This window comes from Pyrgilauda ruficollis, unplaced genomic scaffold, assembly GCF_017590135.1.
Source record: "Pyrgilauda ruficollis isolate IOZ18807 unplaced genomic scaffold, ASM1759013v1 scaffold4, whole genome shotgun sequence".
NCBI lineage: Eukaryota > Metazoa > Chordata > Aves > Passeriformes > Passeridae > Pyrgilauda > Pyrgilauda ruficollis.
Window position 1 is genome coordinate 12,250,245 of NW_024525489.1, and position 13,412 is coordinate 12,263,656.

General features: G+C 53.1%; 1 long non-coding RNA gene across 3 annotated transcripts in view; it reads left to right on the top strand.

Annotated features, from left to right (window-relative positions):
• Positions 1-11,368: 11,368 nt before the first annotated feature.
• Positions 11,369-13,412, top strand: part of LOC121358821 — a 12,128-nt gene continuing 10,084 nt past the window's right edge. Inside the window, exon 1 of one of the 3 annotated variants that reach the window (XR_005955956.1) lies at positions 11,369-11,568. This is a non-coding gene — a long non-coding RNA (uncharacterized LOC121358821). Of the gene's footprint in view, positions 11,569-12,740; positions 12,960-13,148; positions 13,264-13,412 lie in introns of those variants that run through there. The other 2 variants (XR_005955958.1, XR_005955957.1) reach the window with 2 other exon arrangements.

The window sequence follows — 13,412 nt, forward strand, 5'->3', positions numbered from 1 at the left end:
AAAGGGTGAGCTGACATGCAGCCTGTGCTCTCCACCTGACCGATCCTGAAAACTGTGTTCTTAGATTAATGCAAGGGCTGGGTTCAGATTGAAAGGTCCACAGAAAGAAGCTTCCTTTTGGACTGCTTCTTGGGACCATTGTCAGACATCTTTAGTGGGCTATTGGTGGGCTGTTGTCCAGTTTCCTCAGCTTAGGCACAGCAAGGGGTAAATGCTACTCTGTTGCTTTCAGGACTGGTTGGGATCCAGGAGCCAAAGAGCTGCTTTTCTATGGAGCTGAGCAGAGAAACTTGGTGTCATGACTGGTGAAGGGACATCAGTGCAGAGCACTCCTAGACATAGCAGTGCTGGGGAAGAGGGTGCAGGGGGTGCAGTCAGCATCAGTTTGGCCAGTTCCTCATAGGTCGGGTGGCAGTGGTGGTTGGCTGCTCCTTGCCCTTCTGCCTGCTCTTCCTGTTATGCTGGGAAAGCTCCTTCCTTTGGCTCTGCATTGCCTCAGTGTGAAGATCTAAAGAATGCAGTGCTGAGCTATCACACACTCCAGTTACTCCTTGCAGATGTATCTGCCCCATGGTCCCCACTGTGAAATCCACATTGTCCCTGGAAAAAATGAGCCCTGGATCCCCTCCAACTCCATTACTCCAGGTAACACACAACAGTTTATACTATAGGTTTAATTTCAATATTAACTTTTAACTAATGGCACTGTCCCACTAAGTGAAACTTCCCTGTGAATTCAGTTCTGTAGAAAAGCAGAATCATGCTGCTGGCAGCAAGTTCCTTGTTTGCTGTTGTCTGGGGGCTGGGGAACGTTGGATCTGCTGGTCCAAGTCCTCTGCACCCCGTGGGCATTGCCTTTAAGCCCTGGGCTTGTCTCCTCCATAGTTGTCTCCCCGATGGCACAGCAGCAGAGCAGATGCTCGCCTGGTTGAAGTCAGTGTTTCCAGTCAACCTGAGTGCAGTCAGCTTCCAGGAGGAACTCTGTGTGCTCAGAGATGTGAATGCTGTTTTTCTAAGTGGGACAGTGAGCAAACTTTGTGTAGCAGTCACAGTGAAAAGTGTGACTGGCCTGCCTCCCTTGGGTGGGGTTTGCTTCGGCATCACAAGGGCATGGCACAGCCTGATGTATCAGACATTGTCCATTGCCCTTTTTTTTTGTGGTTAGATTTGTTTCTGGATCATATTTGGAGTAGAAAAAGGGTATATGCTTTTATGCAATTTTAGGGGAAGTGGTTATAACACTCAATTGCTCTGAGGTCTTGCTTTAGAAAACCTGCAACTTTTGAAACTCTTCCAACCCTGATAAACACATAAACAAATACTTTTATAATTTTTAATAAATCATAAGCCAGTTGACAGGTCTGTCCCAGCCTTCCTGCAGACAGAAGGAGCTCAGCCTTCCTTAATGTAAATGCTTTTGAGAACAGAAGAGGAAAATGCCTTCCACTAACACAATGCTGAAGAATAGAATTTGAAGGAGCACTTGTATGGGGTATTTTGCTTCTATGCACAGTCTGTGGGTAGAGCTGAAGTGGAGTTCACCCCAGCTGAATACCTCATTCCTGCCTAGCCTGGTTTATAACTTGGCTGAAGGGACCCTTTTACTGTGAGATTTTTGCTTAACAACAACTCCAGCCTCAAAGCATCAACCAGCAGGACCTGGGCGCCTGCAAACAATCCTTGTTTTTCTTGTCCTGACCATAGGGGCTATGAATCTCTCATGGGATGCCAGACCCTGCTGTTTGGATATTAAACATTTCACATAATATTTGCTAATAACTTTCCAGCTTTTTGCTGAGAAAGAGGTCATGGGGAGAGGGCATGAGAGGAAGCAGGCAAGACAATGCAGCATACTTGAGATTAAGATGTGAAGTGATGCTTTAGTTCTAAGTAAACTGATACATGTGGAACTAAATCCTTAATCTCAGAGCTTAATAAGCAGACATGCAGACAGCTAAGCTAAGCATATCCCATAGTGCATCTCCTGCAGTTTTTACCTGTCTTCCCTGATGAGGAATATAGTCTCAGCAGAAATCTCTGGCCTATGTTGACAGCTCTGGCAAATTCCAGGTGCTGCCTGTAGCAGTAGCCCTCCAAGGGGAAAGGGTCTGGCTTGTGGATGAGCCCATAGCCAGCTGCCACCCATCCCACTGCTGAGGGCCCTGCCATGGCTGCATGATGGTGACATCTGCTGCTGTGGCAGCAGAGCCTGTGCAGGCAGGGGCAGATGGATGGGGCCTTGCCCAGGCTGATGTGGGCTCTGCAGGCTCTCCATCTTTTCCTTTGAGCAGACCCTGCTCAAGGATCCTCATTTCCAGGTCCCCTCCTTTGTTTCTGCACAGGGGATAATGCCTGCTTGCTCTCAACTTCCAGGCTGTGCTCTGCTCTGTTCCACAATCTTCTGAGCAGTGAGCCAGTGCTGTCTTGGGAACAGCTACTGGGTTTCCTGGGCTCTGGATTGGGGCATCCTTCTTTGGGGTCCACTGAGGCTTAACTGTCTCCAAATGGGAGACTTTTCCTTTTGCATCCATCCGACTAGGAAAGCAGATGTGATTTCCTCCCTGTATAGCAGTTCTTCCTGCAGGTTCTTTTCTTACAGGATGGCTACAGGCAGGTGGAATGAGTCCCTCAGAGGAGGGAAGAAAAACCAAAACACTTCCTATCTCAGTTGCTGCCAGAAGGTCACTTTTTCCCCTGGTCCCTGTTTATTATTCTGGCATTAACATGCTTCTATATAACAATAGAAAAAAAATCCAGGATGACACATGTTTAGGAAGAATTCTCTCATCTCCTTTGCAGCTTCTGGGGGAGCTGCCACCTGCTGCAAAGGGAAGGGGAAGCCAAAGGCAGAGTCCTGGAGTCTTCTTGCCTCATTACAAATGTGTCCCCCTTCAGTTCCAACTGGGTCTTTGGGTTACTGTACATTCCCATGTGTTTGGATATAGGATTTGCATCAGCTGAAGCTCCCAAGAGGGTGCCTATTTGCTGGTGATGGTGGGGACTTTGTGCCCAGACGTTTTTCCGTGGGAGCTGGGGAAGAGGTGTCTTTTTTAGGGCATTCTGCGTGGGTAGGGAGAGATGGCCTTTGGGAAGATGCTTACCCATGAAAGATATGTGGCCAGGCTGGGGTCTGGAAAAAGACAGGCAAGCACTGGGGATTTACTGGCCGTGAGAAGAGGTGTCCCTGAAAGGAAGCGGGCGAGACAGATTATCATGGAAGGATGCAGCAGGGAGCTGATGTCTTCCATCTGCTTGGAGACTGAGGCTGGGAGACAGGCGGCCCCGTCTCATGGCCCTGTGCCAGCGGGGTGGATAGACCCCAGAGCTGGGGGGGGACAGCTGGTGACTTGGGGGCTGGGAGGAGGGGGAGAGAGCTGAAACCTCAGCCGAACTGGGGCTGATGCAGCCGAAGACGGGACGGCTCGCTGGGCTGGCAGGGCTGCGGGCGGAGAGCTGCACATCCCCGAGCGGGAGGCTAGATGGCAATGTGGGCGTGTGCCCGGCAGCCTGCCCTTGTCCCCGGGCCCCTGAGCCTGACCGACGACACAAAATCGCCGCGCACAAAATCCCCCTTGGTCAGCACGTTCGCCGGCCCCCGACCCGCAGCAGGGCAGCGCAGCTCCGGCCGGCCGCGGGAAGGTTCTGCGGGGACCGAGCCTGACCTGATCCCTCGGGAAAAGACCCGGGGAGAGCCAGGGAATTCTGACTGCGTTTGAGCCCTGTCTCCACGGAAGGTTGCTGGGTAACCAGGGGCGTCAGGGTCTAGGAAGATCACTGGGAAGATCGGTCTGCAAAGCAGCATGCTGGCTCCCGTGGGGCTGGTAGCTGGCTGGGAAGAGGAGGGACAGCAGCAGGATGCTGCTCATGGATTGCAGGGGGCCGCAAAACAGGAGTCGGGGGTGGGCAGCAGGGAGGCACAGCCCGGTGCTCTTGTGAAGCCCTGAGCTGGGCCACTCTCCTGATGCAAAACAACCCCTCAGAATGCATTGCCACTCCTTGCTAGGGAATTCCATCTAGAGGCAGATGCCACATCTCCTTCCCTGAGGGAAAGGGATGCCAAGCCTCAGGATTGCAGGCAGAGCAGCATTTTCCACGCAGCTGCACACAGAAGCAGTGGCAGGACCCTGCTGAGCCCTTCTGATGAGACAAGTGAGGGCTGTCATTTTTTAAAGTGTTTGCATCTCATCTGAATGTGGCTGTGCTGTCTAGGATTGACATGACCCAGGAAGAACAAAAAGGACAGGGAAACAGCTGGACACTTGTTTATATCCTGCAGCTACTGTTCAAGATAGACAAGGGCAGGGGAAGAGTGTCCATTGGGAAACTCAATGGGCTGGACACTCGTACTAGGAAACGCAGAGGGGCTAGAGGGGGCAAAGAGTTGGGAGTGAGGGAAAGGGGGTGGGGTTGGCACCGCTGCCAGAGCAGAACCCCAAGTTAAAGCTCGTGTGGTCGCTGCCCAAAGGGCTCTTCCCTGAGTGCATTAGCACCAACTACAGCATTGCCACCTCATCTTCTGAGTAGTTTCTCCTGTTCTACAGCATAACAAATGGGGTGATGAATGACACTGAATCTAGTCTGTATGCTGTTGCAGTGGTGGAGTCTCAAGTGAGCATGCCAGGCTGGTCAGCTTATCTCAGAACGTGTCAGGGATAGAGGATGGAAATTTTCCTAGGCCTGTCACAGATGCACCCTCTAACAAGAAAATAGAATTGGAAAGATCTAGAGTGTCTAGCCTAGAAAGAAGAAAGAATAATGAGGGCTCATGACAGAAGGATAAAAAGAAGGATGTGAAGAAAACATACCAGGCACATCCATTCACCTTCTGTGAAAGTGCAGTAGAGGCAGTGTTCAATCAAACAGGCTGTCGCAGGGAATAAAATTACATTTTTTTCCTTTTTCCTTTCACCCAAAACACAAGATGCCTCATGAAGTTCATTGTTCCAAGGCTTCACTGCTTAACAGAGTTCAAAATGAACTTGGATGCTCACCTCCATGCTGGCTACAGTGAGTGTGCTCTGTGTGAATAGTACACACACCCTCCCCAGAAGATTGGGGAGTGATGTGCCCAATTACTGTGGCATAGACACCAAAGACAGGCCGTGCCTTGGGCCTTGGAAATAGGAGCTTGCTTTGCAAGTGTCTGAAGGTGTAAACTCCATGAACCAAATGCAGTTCCTTAAAAATAAACATGCAAGCCCCAAGGTACAACATGGCCTAAGGCAGAGCCTGTGAAGGTCTTTTGTTACAAGGCTGTACCCCATATCCAGCTCACCCTCTAGCTCAGACGAGCTGCTCTTCATAGCTATGGCTATGGTGTGGAGTGTGAGGGCCACTGGTGACTATTCCCCAGGTCCAAGGCCAGGACATGGATAAAAATGTCTTCCTCTGATGGCCCCCAGTTGTGACTATGGCACCACAATGTGGTTTCCCATATTAGATACATATCTTGGGATTAAAGGATTTTTTGCTCTAGCTTGTAAGACTGAATGCTGACCCTGGATGAGGTAAAACTTCCTCACATTTCTGGGGCAATATGAAACAGTGATTGGAAGTCATGGTGCTCCCTTCTTGGCTCCAAAATGAGCAATGTGGATTGGGAAGGCCAGCAGTCAAACATTAGAGGTGGCATGTGCTGCTGGGGGCATGTTTCACCCACTGTGTTTGGGGGATAAGATGAGCTCAGGTGTTCCTTGATGTCCTGGTCCTGCTAAGCCTGGTCCTGCTCACTCAAACAGGCACCACATATTGGGATGGGGCACAGAGAGGTACAGTGGGGTGACTGATGCCCAGTCCACTGTGATGGAGCAGTCGCAGTTCCCTGGAGGCACTGACAACAGCAGACCACCCTAGGTTCACCAGGGATGGCAAAAGCTGAACAGACCAGAATGTGATTTTTACTCTTGTGCTTCAGGCCATCTACCTCTAAGAGAGCCTTGCTGAGGGCCCTCAGGTGCTGTTTTGTCCTGACTTTTCACACTTTGCCCTGAGCATCTACCTGGGATGCATGGGAGGCTTGGGAAGGTGGTACCCATCTCCAGTGCAGGAGGAACTATTACTTCTGCGGGACAAGCTTTTGGGGTTTTGTATTTGTGCTTGACTGGAGCAAAGACAATGGTTGTGTGCTGCCCAGACACCTGAGTTCTACTCCTAATTGTGTTTACTTTCCTCTTCAGAACAATGCTCAAGATTCCCTGTGGGTGTCTGGAGAACGGTAGGAAAGGCTCCAGTTCACTGGCAGCAGAAAACTCTTCTTGGAGAAGTAGAAAGTGAGGAGAGGAAGTGGTAGGGTGGTAGATGCTATCTTTGCCCTTGTTTCCAGGGCCTGATTCTTGGCTCTTGGACATTCTTCCGGAGGCTCTAGACAGCTCCAGGAAGCCTCCAATCCGTGTTTCGTAATGCTAACATCTGCACATAGCTGGTTTAACTGGCTTCACAAGCCCGACACTTTGCCTCGGCTCTGCCTTGTGGAGGAGGAATAGGTTCCCAGGAGGCCTCACCTGCGGTGGGGTGGGCTGAGGACATGGGGACCTCCAGGGCATCAAATGCAGCCCTGCAGAGGCAGTTTCCTCAGGAAGGCTTGACAGCTCAGGCGGTGGAACCTGGGGGAGAGGGAAGCCAGGCTGTCCTCCTGCCTGCAGGGGAGGATCTCCAAACACCCATCAGGCTCTGTGGGGTGGGATCCACCCTTCCCCTACTCTCTGTGCTCCCTTCCCTGCTGGTGTCTCCACTTTGCCAGCCTGCCTTGCTTGCAGGAAAACTCAAGAGCTAAACACTGCCAGTGCTATCGCTGGCAGGCAGTACCTTGTGTTTCTGTGGGAAGTTGAACAAACATTAAGACTTTTAAGAATGGGGAGATGCAACATTAATGGGCTGTTCTGTGCAAATTTTGGGCCACCTAAGACTGAGCTAAACTACTTTCTACAACCTTCAGCTACTCCTTTGTGAATGGTAGAAGGATGGGGAAGAGCCCTGAGAAATCCTTGGCAGATGGCATTACAGGGCAGGGAGAGGAACTGTAAGGAGAGGGTGTCAAGTTCAGAGCAAGGGGGCTGCATAACCTGGGAGGCATATGCTGAGGTTTTAGGGCAGGTATTCTGTGCTGCTCTGGTGCTGTGCAAAGACTGAGTGCTGCTGAGATATAAAGGGACTACCACCCCAAGGGACTCCAGAGTTGGTGCACAGGCTCTGTGTTTCCTACACTTCAGCAGCCACGCTTTTACTGACTGTGGGGACAAAAGATCCCACAAGAATTCTGCTTTTTCCTACATGGACTAGAGAGGGTGGATAGGGGCGGTTTATCATGTCTAGAGATTATAGTTACTTAGTTTATGGCAGGGATGCTACTGTGACCCTTTAAAGGATGCTATACAGAACTAGACCAGCAATTTGTGTGGTCCTTTGGGAATGTCTGAAGTACAGGCAGGCTAAGAGAGGTGCAGACCAAACCCAGGCTGCATTCATGGCTCCAAAATCTGCCACTTTGTTATGGGGTGGTCAGTAGATTTTAGCATGCAAATGAGGCTGGTGTTTGCCTTTCTTTCTCCATCTGTGAGCTCCTTACCCTAGGTGCTGTCTTGTGCCCACCCCATTCAGCAATGCATACACTCAAACCAGGCCCACGCACTGCTGAGACAAGCCCATATGATTACCCAGTCCTTCCTGTACATCCCTCTCACCTCTGATTTCGCCAGGCTGTGCCTCAAGCCCACCCTATTATCTCCCCCTCCCAATCACCTGTATTTAAGGGGCCATTCAGGCAGTAAGCCAAGTCTGATGGTTCCTATGCTGTCCTCTTGAGATGCACTAGATTTCAAGACACACTGAGGAAGAGGTTACATTGCAGAGCGTATTCTAATGCATCTACTTTAGCCATAGGTGCTGTGGTCCCAGGGAAGACAGCAGGAGGGCTGTGCTGCAGTTGTGTCCCCAGCAGTGTTGCAGACTCTCAGCAAGGCTCCCGGGTCTCAGCTGACTCAGTTTCACACACCTGGCACTGAACGTCAGGGGTGGATAACTTACCTAGGGCTGACAATTTCCTCACCCTGGAGGCTGAATTTACTGACCCAGTACATGTAAGGTCAAGTGCCTACCTGGTGGTGTAATGCACCATCACCTCACTGGCAACACAGCCCCCCAGCCCTGCCCAAGTTCTGCCTGCAAGTGCTATTCACCGGCCTGCCTTTTTAATTAACAGAATCCAGGAGTTTGAATGTTCTTTGAGTTGACTTTCTACCAAGTCTCAGCCTGGCTTGAGTGCTGGCCTCATAGGTGCTGAGATCTGCTGGGGCTGTGGCAGCCTGTGGCTCAGCTGCATTGAGACATCAAACCTGAGCCGAAAGCCCCTGGTGCCATGCAGAAGGGTTAACAGTCTGCTCGCTCCCTCTGTGCTTCAGAGAGCTTTGTTCATTGGAGTATTAAATTCCACAGCTGTAAATAATCTGCAGCAGGAGAGATTATCAAGGCCTTGGAAAGGAGCAGCTTTTATTAATAAGATCAGTTCTCCCTGCGAAGCATCACGTAGTCACTCTCCACCCTTTCCTCGCTGTCTCACCAGGCATTGCCACGGTCCAGTGGCATAACTTCCCCACCTCCACTATGCCACCCATCCTGCTGCCATGCTCCCTCTGTCTTGCTGTTGCTGATCGGTGAATATGGCTCTTCCCAGCAACCTGGGAATGCTCCCCACGTTACCTGAGATGTAATTGTGGTTCATGTGGTGGGTTCAGTGCTGGCCCCATGGCCAGGCTGCTGCTAGCCAAGGTAGGAAGGTGGTGGGACACATCCTTGCTGGGACAGGAGTGTGGCACTTCTTGCCATCATGGCACCTGCCTCTGTGCCAGGCTGGAGGCTGCCCCGCCTCTTGACTCCTCCAGGGAGGCTGTGGGCAGGTGCAGCATGCAGGGCTTGGATGTGGTTTTCCATGGCAGTCCCAGGAGCAGAAAACAGACCTAGTGGGTGTTTGAATGGAAAACCATTCCTGGTAATTTAAAATTGTGTGGTTTAGTGTCTGGGAGCTTTTCCCAGAGCATCTTATGTGAAGGCAGGAAGATGCCCAGCATGGACTAGGCTCTAGCTAGAAAACCAGCCTAAGAGAGGCTTTTTAGGATGGACACCAGGACTTGGCCCTCTTTCAAGCTTCCCAGTCACAGGGGATTTCTCACTTCTGCATGAGGAAGAATCCCCTTGTTTAATTCTTTCTCAAACCCTACTCCCCTTCACAAGTAATTTCTGGTCTTAACACTCCAGCAGTGCTGGATCCCCTCTGCCAGCAGAGCTGCAAACACAGCAGCTGAGATTGCAGCGGGACATCAGGCCTTGTGGTGATTCCCACCACAGGAGGTGGCTGTGGCTGCAGTGGCTCCCCACTGTGCTGCACTAATCCACCTGGTGCAGGGCCCTGCTGAGCTTTTAGATTTCTTTTCTGGCAGAGCTAGAGAGTTAACATGAGGTCCCTGTACCCCTAAACATCCGTAAGCAGTGCACAGACATCCTGCCTCTCTGCTGGGAAAGCGATTGGTGTTCAGGGAGCAGCAAACACTCTGAGTTTGGGGGGAGGGCATACCCCAGTTTGCACCAGGCTTTCAGGACACTGTTAAGCATTGCCAAGAGCACCAGCCCCACTGAAAGGCCTCTGAGGATAGAACTCTCGTCCTGCCACTTTCCACTTCCCTGGCAAACTGCTGAGTTCAGAGCTAACCCTGACAAGGCACATCTCCTCCACCCCCTGCTCCATTACTCACCCAGCTCACTTCTCCTCTCTATATTCCCAAAGAAGTCCATACCCCGCTGACCAAAGCATCGCTTTTAATTAAAATGGTTCCCCTGCGATGCATCATCTGAATGTCTCCGCTTATTCCCGCTGGGTTCCAGCCAGAGAGACGTGCGGGGGCAGAGTATCAGGTCAAAATCTCTCCAAGCTGCAGGCAGAGAAAGTCAGGGCAGAGAAAGCAGCTGATGGCTTCACTGCCCCGCTGCCAATGAGCTCTCAGCAAGGGGGAGCTCTGCCCCAAGAAGGCCTGGGAATGAGACAGGGCCTCTCTCCCTGCAGGGGCTGCGGAGCTGTGGATGCCCAGGGAAGGCCGGGAATGAATGCTGCGAGTAGGGATCACCAACTCCCTGGGCGCGGCTGATGTTCCTGCAGGAGCATCGAGCCGGCAGCCATGTGCCATGCTTGGTGGGGTTTGGAGGACTCTCTCCAAGGCTCTGAGAGGAGTAAGGGTGGGCACTCCACTGGGGTTTGTAAAACGGAGACGGGAGGCAGCTCAGTAAGAGTACACAAATGATTCTCTCCTAAACGGAGAGAACCTTTTCTATCAAGGTTGCAGGGCTTCATTTGGGTTACCTAGGAGATCATCTGGAGCAAGGGCCTCCTGCTCCAAGGTGGCTTAGCTCTCAAGAAAAACACCTTCACCTCCCCCTGTCCCCAGTGTACTGGCAGCTTTTCCAGGGATGAGAAAAGAGGGGGCTGCTAAGGATCAGTAAGTCCCCTGGAGCACCACATGGAGCTATTCCTCCCACTTCCCTAAGAAGGGTGAGTGCTAGCTCCGCCCACAGCTGCTGCAGGACTTTCCCTGGGCTGGGGTCCTGCAGCGGCATAGCTGCTGATGGTGCCTCAGACGTGCTGCAGGCTTAGCGCTGAGCAGCGGGAATTGCCGGGTGTGGCACTCGTGCACGAGTGTGTCCCCCATCCCGACCTGGGCAGGACACACGCCACACATGGTCACTGTGACACACCTCCCATGTGGATGGAACAAGTGGGCAGCCTGTGGGATTGGTGGTGTGCCAATAACAATGCTTTACTCCAGCCCCTGCAGAGACCCCAACCCTTGTGCTTTGGAAAGCAGAAATTCATCCTTCTGGAGTAAAGCCAGAGAGGAGCAGGGAAAGGCCTTGCTGTGCATTAGGGAAGACTCTCTGAGGGGTTTGAAACCCATGTGAATGTTCTTAGGAGGCTCCTAAGATCCTCTGTTGGGGCATTATTATAGCAGCCCCTGCTGTCACGTGCTGCCGTAGAGCAAGAGGGCCTGTACACTCATATGAACCTGTGGCATCAGCTAGCAGTAAATTGAAATTCTTTTGCTCCTGGACGTGCTGGGCTGAATCCATGGGCACTTATGGAAACTGCTGGGACACGTGTGTGCTGCCTTATTAAAGTATGCAGCATTTCATCCCTGCATGGCGGGTGGCAGGAGCCAGGCATGTGCCCGGTCGGTGGTTTCTCCCTGCTCCTGTCGGCTTTGCTCTGCTAAGAGACCTTGTGTGTCCCCTCCCACGCAGCATCCCCATTCCCATTCTCATCTCCGTCCCGCTCCACGTCCCTGCAAGGCGGCAGGCGGCCACAGGGTGTCAGGCGGGTGCCGGGCTGCCTTCCCACGGAACGGGGCTGCGGGACTGCCGGCTGCCGCCCGTGGGACCGGCGATCCCGGCGGGCCTGGGGAGCACGCCTGGCAAAACTGCAAATGAGGGACAGAGTTTGCAGTCACCGACACCCTTGAGCGCGCCTCCCTCCAGGGAAAGGATGGCTTCTTTTCCTTTTCCCACGTAGGGAGGCAGACACGTTTCCAGGTGCTGTGTGAGTTTTGCCTGGTCTTGCAGGGGAGGGAGGGGAAAGCTGATGGCCGCCCCTCTGGAGCACCCCAGGTGAGATGAGTTGTGTCGGGCCTCGGCGTCTGGCTGCGGAATGCAAAGGAAGGCTGCACGACGAGGGGAACAAAGGGCCTTGGATAGCAGCACTAGCGAGCAGGGAGTGTTGGCAAACACGGCTGCCATTGCTCAGGGAAGAAAGCAGCTGAGCAGGGGCATGGGGAGACACTGAGCTCAAGGGGCTGTGGGTTCCCAGCAGGAAAAGGGGATCAGGAGGTTCGTGGTACTGAATCTCCCTTGGCAGGCACCTGCTGGACCTTGAATGAAGTTCAGTTGTGCTTTTCCCAGCTCTCTGCTTTGTGGCTGCACTGAGCGTGGGGGGGAACCCATTTTTCCCACTGCATTTTCGTGGTGGAGGCGGGGGAGCTGGTGCAGAGAGAGCAGGCTGGGGAGGATGCATCAGTGAGTGACGTGTGATGCTGGAGCGAGCAGTGGCCCAGCCTCGCTCAGGTGCAGTTCTCCGTGCTGCGCCTCACGTACAGAGACGCTGTCTATCCTCCAGCTATTTACCATCAGCTCATTTTGCAAACTCTGCACTCACACGATATTTTTTTTCCCTCTCTCCCTCCCTACTTCCCTCCCTCCCTCCCTCCCTCTGTTCCCTGTAGAGATGCTCAGTGTTCCCCATTCAGCTTCAAGCGCAAGGTCTTCCACCTGCACAGGCATTGCACACGCTGACCCGCGTGCAGGTTCTGTTGGGCCTGTCCAAATTCCCCTCTTCCCTTTCTCCCACTTTGTCGAGGCTTTAGTCCTGGTGGGGGGAACTGTGGTGAACAAAGAAGGAGGCTGGTATGAGCTGAAATGCTGCCGGGGGGGGACACCTGGCCAGAGAGCCTGGTACTCCTGTTCATGCGCCCATGAGCCTGCAGGTCCGGCCCCTGCTGCCCTGCAGGGCTGCTCACTTCCCATCGGGGTGTGGGGTTGCCATCTTTACTGACTGGGGATAACTATCCTTTGTTAGGGGAGAGGGAGGAAGGCAGGAAGGAAGAAAGAAAAAGAAAGTCATATGGGACTGGGGAGAGTCCCCTGATATGGGAAGGCACAGGAGTTCATTCCTGTGGGTGCTGGTAAGGGATGTGGAATAAGACCCAGCCAGGGATTGCCCCATTGTGTGCTGAGGAGGGAGAACAGAGCGCTACAAGGAGAGGGCGGTGGGAGTCTCGGCCCTCCCCAGTGGGGAATTGGAAAGGGATTGCCGAGGAAAAGGGGCTGCCCCTCAGTGTCTCTTCCTGGAGGGGGTTGCTTGGCCCTGGGAGGGTTTCTTCCTGAGCAGGGACTGTGACTGACGGCTTCACTCACCCTTTTCCTGGCGGGTATGTGCTACTTTAATCTCTTTTTTTGAAACCTAAGGCCCATGACTTGTCTCAGGCTTTTATCTCCTCTATCTCCCCCGTGCCGAGAGAGGGCTTTGTGGTTTTAAGGAGGTGCTTGAAAACACGAGCTGGGGGTTTCCCCTATGGGTGGGAACAGACAGCATAGGTAAGAGACTGCTGTCTGTCTTCTGATTTCCAGCAGGTTGGGCGGCGGTGGGGCTGACCGCTCAGCTCTTGGCGGTGCTCACCCCGAGGGTGGCGAGGAGACCACCCCAAATACAGCTGGGGCACACCTGAGGCTCGGGTGAGGGGCTGGACGGAGAGACCCCACCTTGGTGTTAAGGGCAAGGACAGGATTGCCGTTCTGCCCCGTGGGAAGTCTCGTACGGGCTTTGGGGACGCTGCTGGGACGGGGGCTGGCGGTGGGGCCGGGACCCGCGGGCGGGGGTCGGG